General features: G+C 35.9%; 1 protein-coding gene across 1 annotated transcript in view; it reads left to right on the top strand.

The window, feature by feature from the left end:
- Positions 1-9,245, top strand: part of MTPN (myotrophin) — an 85,660-nt gene that overhangs the window by 69,945 nt on the left and 6,470 nt on the right. The window lies entirely within an intron of this gene.

The raw sequence follows: 9,245 nt of genomic DNA, 5'->3' as shown, positions 1-9,245 counted from the left end.
AGAGTAAAAAAAATACCAAAAATCAGTCTGTTAGAAAATATAGAAAACCATCTTTTTTGATAATATTGATATTTTTGATAAACGTATTTTCTGTGATTTTCTTTTGTTTTTAATCAAGTAGCCAGTTAATAAAACTTGAATACCCCTTTCAAGTATCAACATTGTCGAGTCCTCAGGGAAATGTCTATGGTGCAGAATTTGCTGCTTGAATTGAGAATCAGATGTGTAAGATATGAGTGCTGGGAGTCAGCCCCTTTCAGCATAAGCAAATACGTGTACTTGCAGGTAGAAGCAACATTTGTTACTCAAATTCCTACACTACCTTCAGTAAAATCTAAATAGCTTCAGATAGTCTCAGACACACATTTATGATTATTCGAAACCACTAAAATTCTGTTCTATATAATATGGACAAGTTTGGTTGCAAAAAAATTTTAGGACTGGTGATCCTCAAAGAACTCAGCAGTGCCTTTCCAAATTACCTTATTTTAGGAAGAAACTGCATTATAAAGGATCTACCAGAATGATAGAGCTACAAAATTTACCCCATAAATAACTGAAGAACCAGAACAGAAAAAGTTGAATGCCAGCATGGTTTTGATAGGTTTCACAAATATCATAACATGAATATGCCTATGGTAAGTTCATTGTTTTTAACCATTTAGCTCTTTTAGACTAGAGTACGTCATTACTTTAGTTTCTATTAGTGACTACTCTGTGGCACCACATACCCTGCTCCAAATTTAGTTCTCAGTTCTTCTTAAAAGCTCTGTGGCTTTGAGCAAATTCCTTAGTATCTCTCCCTAAGTTTTCTCTTCTGTAACATGGGCCAGTACTTATCACATAGAGTTGATAAAAGGATAAAATAGCTCACAGCTAAATGACAAGTCCCATGTACAAGTCCTGTTTTAAGTGCTTTATGTATATTAACACATCTAATCATCACAGTAATCCCATGAAGTAGGTATGATTTTTATCCCTCATTTTACCATTGGGGAAACTGAGGCACAGAGCAATTAGGAAATTTTCTCAGATCACACAGCTGGTAAGAAGGAGAATTAGAATCCCAAAACCAGTCAGTCTGGCTCCACAGCATGTGTCTATAACCACTACATTATACTGCCTGTCAGTATAGCCAAGGAGTTATTAAATGAGATAATGTGTATAAGCCACTGTTGCAATGCCCAGCACATCGTAAATTCTCTGGAAGTACTAAGACCAATTAGGATTGATGTACTTTTCAGAAAAGGGAAGACTTACTACAGGAATGAGGGTTCCCCGAAAAAAATAAGCTGTATGAAAATAACTCTGTTTCAAGTGTAGACAAACTTTTTCAACTAAAACTTATGATGTACCACCTTGTAAGTAATATAACAGCTTAATATCTGAATGTCCTTGGAGAGGAGTAATTTGAAGGCTCAGTTCTTTACCCCATCCTCTTATTTCTATGATGAATTTTTCTCTGAAACCTTGAAATGATCTTTCTATTCTTGGCTAAATATGATTGCAGTAGAGATATTAAATCATATTTTTCTAAGGGTAACATAAGAACAAATCTAGGACTATTATATATGCCGCTGAAAATGAACTATAGTCACTGTGTCCAAATAAGGAATAAAATGAAATATAAAATGTGTCTCATTTCTCATTTATGCATGTGGGTCTTATTTGTTATATGAGTAAGTTGGGTGGCTACTTGGAAAACTTTTGAAGTACGTGTCTCTTTAGAGTTCATTGAGATTGTAAGAATTGAATTTTTAAAACAGTGAAAGAGATTAGACAACAACAATACTTAGCCCACCAGGTAAATTAAAGTTCTCAGCAAATGCTATAGTTCTTATATGTCATTTCCCATTGCATAGTTAGCACATTGTTTGAGGCAGAATGATGCAGATGGAAGAGCTTGGCAATGAGAAAAAACCTGCAAGGCCTGGTTCTACAACTTAATAGCCAATAAATCACTTGACATCTGAACTCGGCAGGATTATTGGTATTCATATCTCAGAATTATTCTGAGGATCAAAGAAGGTAATGGTCTGTCCTTCTATTTTTAGTATTTACTGCACTGATATATTTACATATAGGATCTCTTCCTCTGTCCCAGCTAGATTGTGAAACAGTGAGAACTTGTTTCTCATTCTCCTTAATGCCCCAGAACAGTGGTAAACAAACATTTTCTGTAATGGCCAGGTAATAAATATTTGGGGCTTTGCGTGCCGTATGGTCTCTGTCATAGCTTCTCATCTTTGCCATGATACACAAAAGGAGCGTAAACAACATGTAAATGAATGAGTGAGGTTGTGTTCCAGTAAAATTTTATTTACCAAAACTACATCTGGCACTTAATAGATACTCAGTAAATATTTGTTGAATCATCTTGTAAATTGAATGTCTGTGAAAATGTTCTCTAGCATCAAAGTGCTCCACAGATGACATGTTGTGTTTGTGTCATTCCACAAAGTTCTTCAGTTTCTGTAAGAGGCACATGTAAGTTGCAGATATCTAAAGGTAATAATGAATTCTAAAATCTAGGTCTTATCCTAACATTTTGGGGGGAAAGCTATAGATAATTTTCAGTTAAAGATACCATGGAACTCGAGATTTGGAGTCAGAAGGTTCTAGTTTCTATGATTTGCTGACTGACCTTGGGCAAGTTTCTTAATGTCTCTGAGCTTGAGAACCTCTATCTGTAAAATAGAGTTGACAATGCCTAGTTCACAGGGTTACTGGGAGAAAAAATAAGATTATGTATCTGCAGTATTATGTTAAAAACTCAAAACTGCTACAAAAATGTAACAGACATAACATTCACTGTGTTTTGCATTAGATGCTGTGGAATATCTTGTCTTTGTCTCCTGCATCAATGTGTAAATTAAATATGAAATTAAATGTGCTGTGAAATTCTGCACCCATAGATAAAATTGCACAATATGTATAATTGTAGGTATTTGAATAATTTTTTAATGTCACTAAATACCAAACCTATTTTTAGTAGTTTCCAAAATTGAATTGTATCTATGGTAATGGTAATGATGATATTTAAGTATATATTTAAACAGTTCAGAGTTCTCAGATTATGAACATTTTGTCATAGTACCATGGAACTACAAACAGATTCCCCAAATCATGAGATAATGGAGTTCTTTATGAGCACAGCAGTTTCTCAAGACTGTGTTAAAATGCATATAAATTAATTCAAAATAAATATTTTGCAGTATTCTTTTTAATACAGTGATAAACAGTGGTACATACTTAGACAAGATGGTAGAAAATGTACCTTTTCCTTTTAATTTGGATGTGTGTATTCACTAAGGGTAAGGTTTATATGATATTAATTAAATATACATTTACACCATGACCCAGATGTGAATTTTTTTCATTTATTTAACATTTATTGAGCATTTGCTATATGCCAGCCATTATCCTAGGTGTTAAAGGTACAGAGAGGAATATATCAAGGTTTCTGCCCTCATGGAATTCAGCCTAATTTGGGGAAGACAGATCTGTTAACAGATAATTAAAATGCTATGAGAGAGGTAGAATTCAGCCATTAGTAACAAAAACCCCTAATGCAGTGATTTGAATAAGAAAGTGGCTCCTAACAAGATGTCTGAAGGTGTGCAGTCCAAAGCTGAATGACTGGCTCCACTGTGTATATCATCAGTGCCCCACACTTCGTGCTCCTACCCCTCATTTCCCCCAATCCTATGGTCACAAGATGACTGCTGAACCTTCAGGCATTGTTTGTATGTTTGGAACAGGATGAAGGGGAAAGAGCTAAGGACATTCTCCTCCCAGGGCTTTCCTGGAAGAGGAAAGCCCTCCACAAGAAGAGGCCAAAATTATGTCAGATGGTCACCTCTAGCTTTAAGGGAATCTGAGGATTCCATTGCTTTTACTACCTCTGTTGTAGAGGAAAGCAAGGGAGAAGGGGGTTGCACTGAGCATGAGTGAGCCAAGCTACCTACTCAGGATCAACAACGGGTCGGGTAGCAGGCATACAGAAGGAGCCAGCTGCTTGGGAAGTTCCAGAAGGGCTTCAAGGAGAATGTAACAATTGGGTGGTTAGAGGGAAAGAACAAAGAATTTCTTTGTTCCTTTATGTTTTTTAGAATCCTTATGGGACATTTAATATCAAATAAAAGGAAGTGCGCTGTATTCATTTAAATATTGGGGATATATGAGTGAACAAGATAAACAAGTCTTCTGCCCTCAGAGATCTCATTTTCTAGAGCGAAGACAGGGTAAACAAATATACAAATAAATGTAATTTAATTTCAGGTAGTAACAAATACTGTGAAAAAAAATAGATACCTTTGTAAGCATAAAAACATTGTAACTATTTTGGATAGAAAATTTCTTAAGGGTATTACATACTTTTAAGCAGAATAAACAAGACATGGTTAAACCTTTTCTTGAAAACTTACCAGTGTCAAACCCTCTGGGCTCTGTTGAAGTGTTGGGTTAATTGTCCTTACACTTAATAACTAGTTCACTGCTAAGCTTTGGTAGTGGTTCCATCTCAATTACTTTCTTGCTCTAGTCATGTCAAGATCTTGTCAGATGTTACTGTTGTTAGTTTGACCGTCTTCAGTAGGCCATCTCTCCTCCTTTTCTGTTTTCTATTTCTGATTTTATTTGGACTGAGAAAATCCATGTTTGAATTATAAATCTCTGAGTAAGGACCCCAGCTTGCTTCTGTGGAATAATAAAGAGATTATTATTAACTCTGGAAAACTGTTTCAATGGTTTGTAAAAGTTTTAGATTCACTTGCTGTCAGTTCACATCAACATAAGCTTGCTGGAATCCTGACCTGATAAGTATCTGTCTTAAAATGTTAAACTAGAAACATTTTGAATGTTCCTTGAATTGGCTTAAACTACAATCTTAGTCCTTTCAGACAATTATTTTGTGTTTGAATTGAAACGGCTTTCTCTCCAAGGTGAATTGACTTTTCCAAACCATGATTGCTAAAAATTTTTTTTAAGTAATTGGCTATATTCTAAGGGAGTGTGTATATATAAATAGGTGGGTGCATATACATACATACACACACACAGTCAGCCCTCCATAGCCATGGGTTTCACATCCACGGATTCAACCAACTATGGATCAAAAATATTTGGAGGAAAAATAAATAAAAATAATACAATGATTTTAAAAATATCAATAAAAAAATCAACACAGTATAACAACTACACATGACCATTGAACAATGTGAGGTTAGGGGTCCTGACCCCCAGACACAGTCAGAAATTCACGTGTAACTTTTGACTCCCCAAAAACATAACTAATAGCTTCCTGTTGGCTGGAAGCCTTACTGATTACCAGTTGATGAACACATACTTTGTATGTTATATGTATTTTGTAATATATTCTTACAAGAAGTAAGCTAGAGAAAAATTTATTAAGAAAATTATAAGGAAGAGAAAATGTATTTACTGTTCATTAGGTGGAAGTAGAGCATCATAAAGGTCCTTGTCCTCATTGTTGTCATGTTGAGGAGGAGGAGGAAGAAGAGGGGTGGGTCTTGCTGTCTGAGGGATGGCAGAGGTGGAAGAGGTGGAGGAGTAGAAGGGGAGGAGGAGAAGCAGGCACACTTGGTGTAAATTTTATTGAAAAAAATTTGTGTGTAATTGGACCCACACTGTTCAAACTCATGGTGCAGGATCAACTGTATTTATATATCATTTGCATTATATTAGGTGTACTATAAGTAATCTAAAAATGATTTAAAGTATACGGGAGGGTGTGCATAGCTTTTATGCAAATACTACACCATTTTATATCAGCAACTTGGGTACCCAAGGAGGAGTCAGTTTCCTTCCGATACCAAAGGACAGCTGTATGTATAAATTCAAGTCCTAATTTTTTGACTAATTTTATAAATTTTTATTGAAACAAAGCTTATTATTTCAACAGTTGATCAGATCAGTATAACTATAATCAGCATCTTCAAAACCTTGACAAAAGCCTTTTGTCAAGATAATGTCAGATAACCTCAATAGAAGTTTAAGAGTTTCATTCTTAAAGTGTTGCTAATCTAATTTCTTTGGCCTATTTGTACATGTTGAGAACTGATAGTATACAGTGGAATTAGGCTATCTGAAATAAGGAGTAGATAAAAGTAACAAGTAGGTAAAGACATATTCTTGTTGTTTCATGCTTGTATATCTTATCTTCCCAGCTACGTTGTAAACTATTCATGGGCAGAAGTAGCAAGACTTGAATTTTTTTTTAACATTCCACATATTCTACCACATGCTATCAAATATTACTTGATTATCTGAAAGAGTGACTTCTGAAGATCATTGAACTACTTGTAGTGCCTTAAAACTTGTATTCCCTAGAATGGCAAACAGCCTGTCTGTCTACCCGGGCCACTTTAACATGGCCATAGCAACTTTTTCTTCCTCTAGAAAACTTTATCCCCTGAGTCATGCTCTAAATATAGGCAAATGAACCTAATCCTGATTCTAACAGATGTCAGAACTAAAGGGTCTTCAATGTTAAAATTACCTGAAAATAAGTTGAATATTTTACATTGCGTGCTAGTAGGCAACTTGTTCACAGTGGAATAGATTGTTGATCTATTCACAGCAGTGTGTCTTTAATGAATAATACTATAATCATATCTAGTCCCTAAGTACATATTTTTAGTTCCTATCTATATCAAATACTTTCATAAACTTTTATTGATTGCCTCTTACTTGCCCTGTTCAAGGCATTGGGAATGCAAAGACTAATAAGCCTGGTCGCTGCCATCAACATCTTTAGTAAAGGGAAACAAATATGTAAAACAACCAGTGCATTAAGCATTGTGGTTGCTGTGACAGGAGTTATGTGTAATACATTAGGACCTGAGGGAAGAAGAGGGCACATATGGTCTTGGCAGTCAAGAGGGTAGCTGTGTTATGAATAAAGATGTCGTTACAGCTCCAGGTACTATTGTAACTTCATAAAGCAGTTCACACTTGGGCCAAACCTTAGAAACTTATTAAGAGTCTAAGAGTTTACTGAGGAATCGGGGTACCATTCCAAGCAGAAGCAACAATGAGAAAAGTCACAGGGACAAGAAATAGAGACGGTGATATATTTGGGATTGGTAGATTGTTCAGCATAGCTACACTGTAGGGTAGAAAGGATTTAGCAAGAAATGTGTCTACAGGAGGTATAGGTAGTGAACAGATTATGCCTTTGTGTGCCATGTTATTTATCTTCATCTCTTTTGCGAGGATGCCATTAAAGGCTTTTAGATAGGTTAGTATGATCAGACTTGCCATTTTAGAAAGATCATCCAGAAAGATGTGGAGTAGTGGTCTAAGAAACTTTTAAAAAAGTAGAAAGCTATGCAATCAGAATGATTATATGGATATACTGAAGGAAGAAAGTCATGATAGCAGTGGAGAAGCAAGGACAGATGGGAAATGTTAAGAATAGTATAGTCTAAAGACTTGAAAGTAAACAAGAACTGCATAGTGTCTCCACATTTCCTGCAAGGGGGTGGTAGGTATCATAATAGTACTGAGAAAGGTCCAAGTTTGTAGGTAAAGACTACAGGTTCATTTTAAGGAGAGGGTGAATTTGAGGTATTTACGACACTTAAAGCAGGTTAAGTCTCAAAGCCAGTCCTCAGGTTGAGGGTAAAGGCCGAATGTGGATGAGATGATTAGGGAAAAGTGTCTTGAGCAAGTCGTGAAAAATGCTGAAGAGCAGAACCCTGGAGAATACCAATGTGTAAAAGACAGGCAGAGAGAAAGTAAAGGTGGGGAGAGGAGAGTGGAAGGAGTTGATGCAGGAGGAAGGAGAGGCAGGCCAGACCAACAGATAATGTCGATATAATACTGGCTTGAGAGTTAAGGCTGTAATGGGTTAGGAATAAGACTCTCATCACTGTTCAGATACCATAAATGCTGATTGAACTTGGCATTTAGAGGACATTGGTGACTTATTCCAAAGTATTTTCAGAACAGTCTAGGTCAGGTTGCAAATTGTCTGCCATGTCTATTTTTTCCTCTTCCTTTTAGGAGGAGAACCCCAGGTTGTAGGTTGCATACATGACAGCCTAAGCTAGTCCTTGTGTCTCAGCTTCCCTTGCAGTAAGTGTGGCTGTGTGTCTAAGGTTAAGCTAATGGGATGTGCACAAATGATATGTGTTACTTCTAAATCATTAGCTAAAACGTGAAGCCACTTGCTGTGGACTTTCCCTCATCAAGCAGGCTGGACGCAGATGCAGAGGTGAGCCAGCTCCAGCCACATGGGTGAGGAGAGTACCCACGGGAGAGCAACAGAATGGAAGGAACCTCGGTCCTTAGAAGACCGTACAAGGCAGAGCCACTCTACCAACCTTGATACACTTATTAGCACTAGTCTGTTTTATGCGAGAGAGATAAGTTAACTTCATTTAATCCATCATGTTTTAGGTTCTCTTTGTTATAGCAGTTTACCCTAAAAGTACTAAATAGGTTCAAAAGTTGGTAGGATTAGGGAAAATTCAGGCTGCTGCTGTGGGTGTTATCTCCTGATTCTCTCATTTGTGAGGGTTGCGATACTGGAACAACAGAAAATTAATCGTATTAATCTTCTAGGTGCCACAGTGAGCAGTGTTTACCTAGAAATAATTTAAGCATAGTTTGCTTATTTTAACTGTAAGAATCGATCAGTAAACAAAACAGTTTTTCCAGAACTGAATATAAAAGTTAATCTTGACAAAATAGAAAAGCTGGCAAGTTCAGAGGAGGAGGGAGTGTTAGGAACATAGAAGTATAAGAAATTGCAGGGGTCTGGGGAACAGAGCCTTATCTATGTAGCAGAAAGTGAAAAGATGAGTTTAAAAGTTAATAACTCAAATAGCATGAGTATATTAAAGCTTTGGAAATAATTACTAGAACTAAAAACAAACAACTAAAGTTTCCTCAAGGAAGGAATGGGGCCAGATATACTTAAGTTCTCCAGTAACTGCATTAAGTACCAAAAGAAAAAATCATTTTCTTTTAGTATTCTTATCCATGTTGATAAAACTAGTTCATCTTTTTTAAAAGAGTTGATTCAGCTTTGTTAAATTTATTCTTAAGTGTTTTATTCTTTTTGATGCTATTACAAATGGAATTGTTTTCTTAATTTCATTTTTGAATTGTGAACCTATTATTATGAAATGACCCTCTTTGTTTCTAGTAATATTTCTTAAAGTTTCTTTTGTCTGATATAAAAAGTTACGCTAGTTCTTTTTTTTTTTTTTTTTTTT

This window comes from Propithecus coquereli, unplaced genomic scaffold (genome assembly GCF_000956105.1).
Source record: "Propithecus coquereli isolate 6110/MARCELLA unplaced genomic scaffold, Pcoq_1.0 Scaffold186, whole genome shotgun sequence".
Taxonomy (NCBI): Eukaryota; Metazoa; Chordata; class Mammalia; order Primates; family Indriidae; genus Propithecus; species Propithecus coquereli.
The sequence above is the reverse complement of the archived record's forward strand: the minus strand, read 5'-3'. Positions and strand labels throughout refer to the sequence as shown.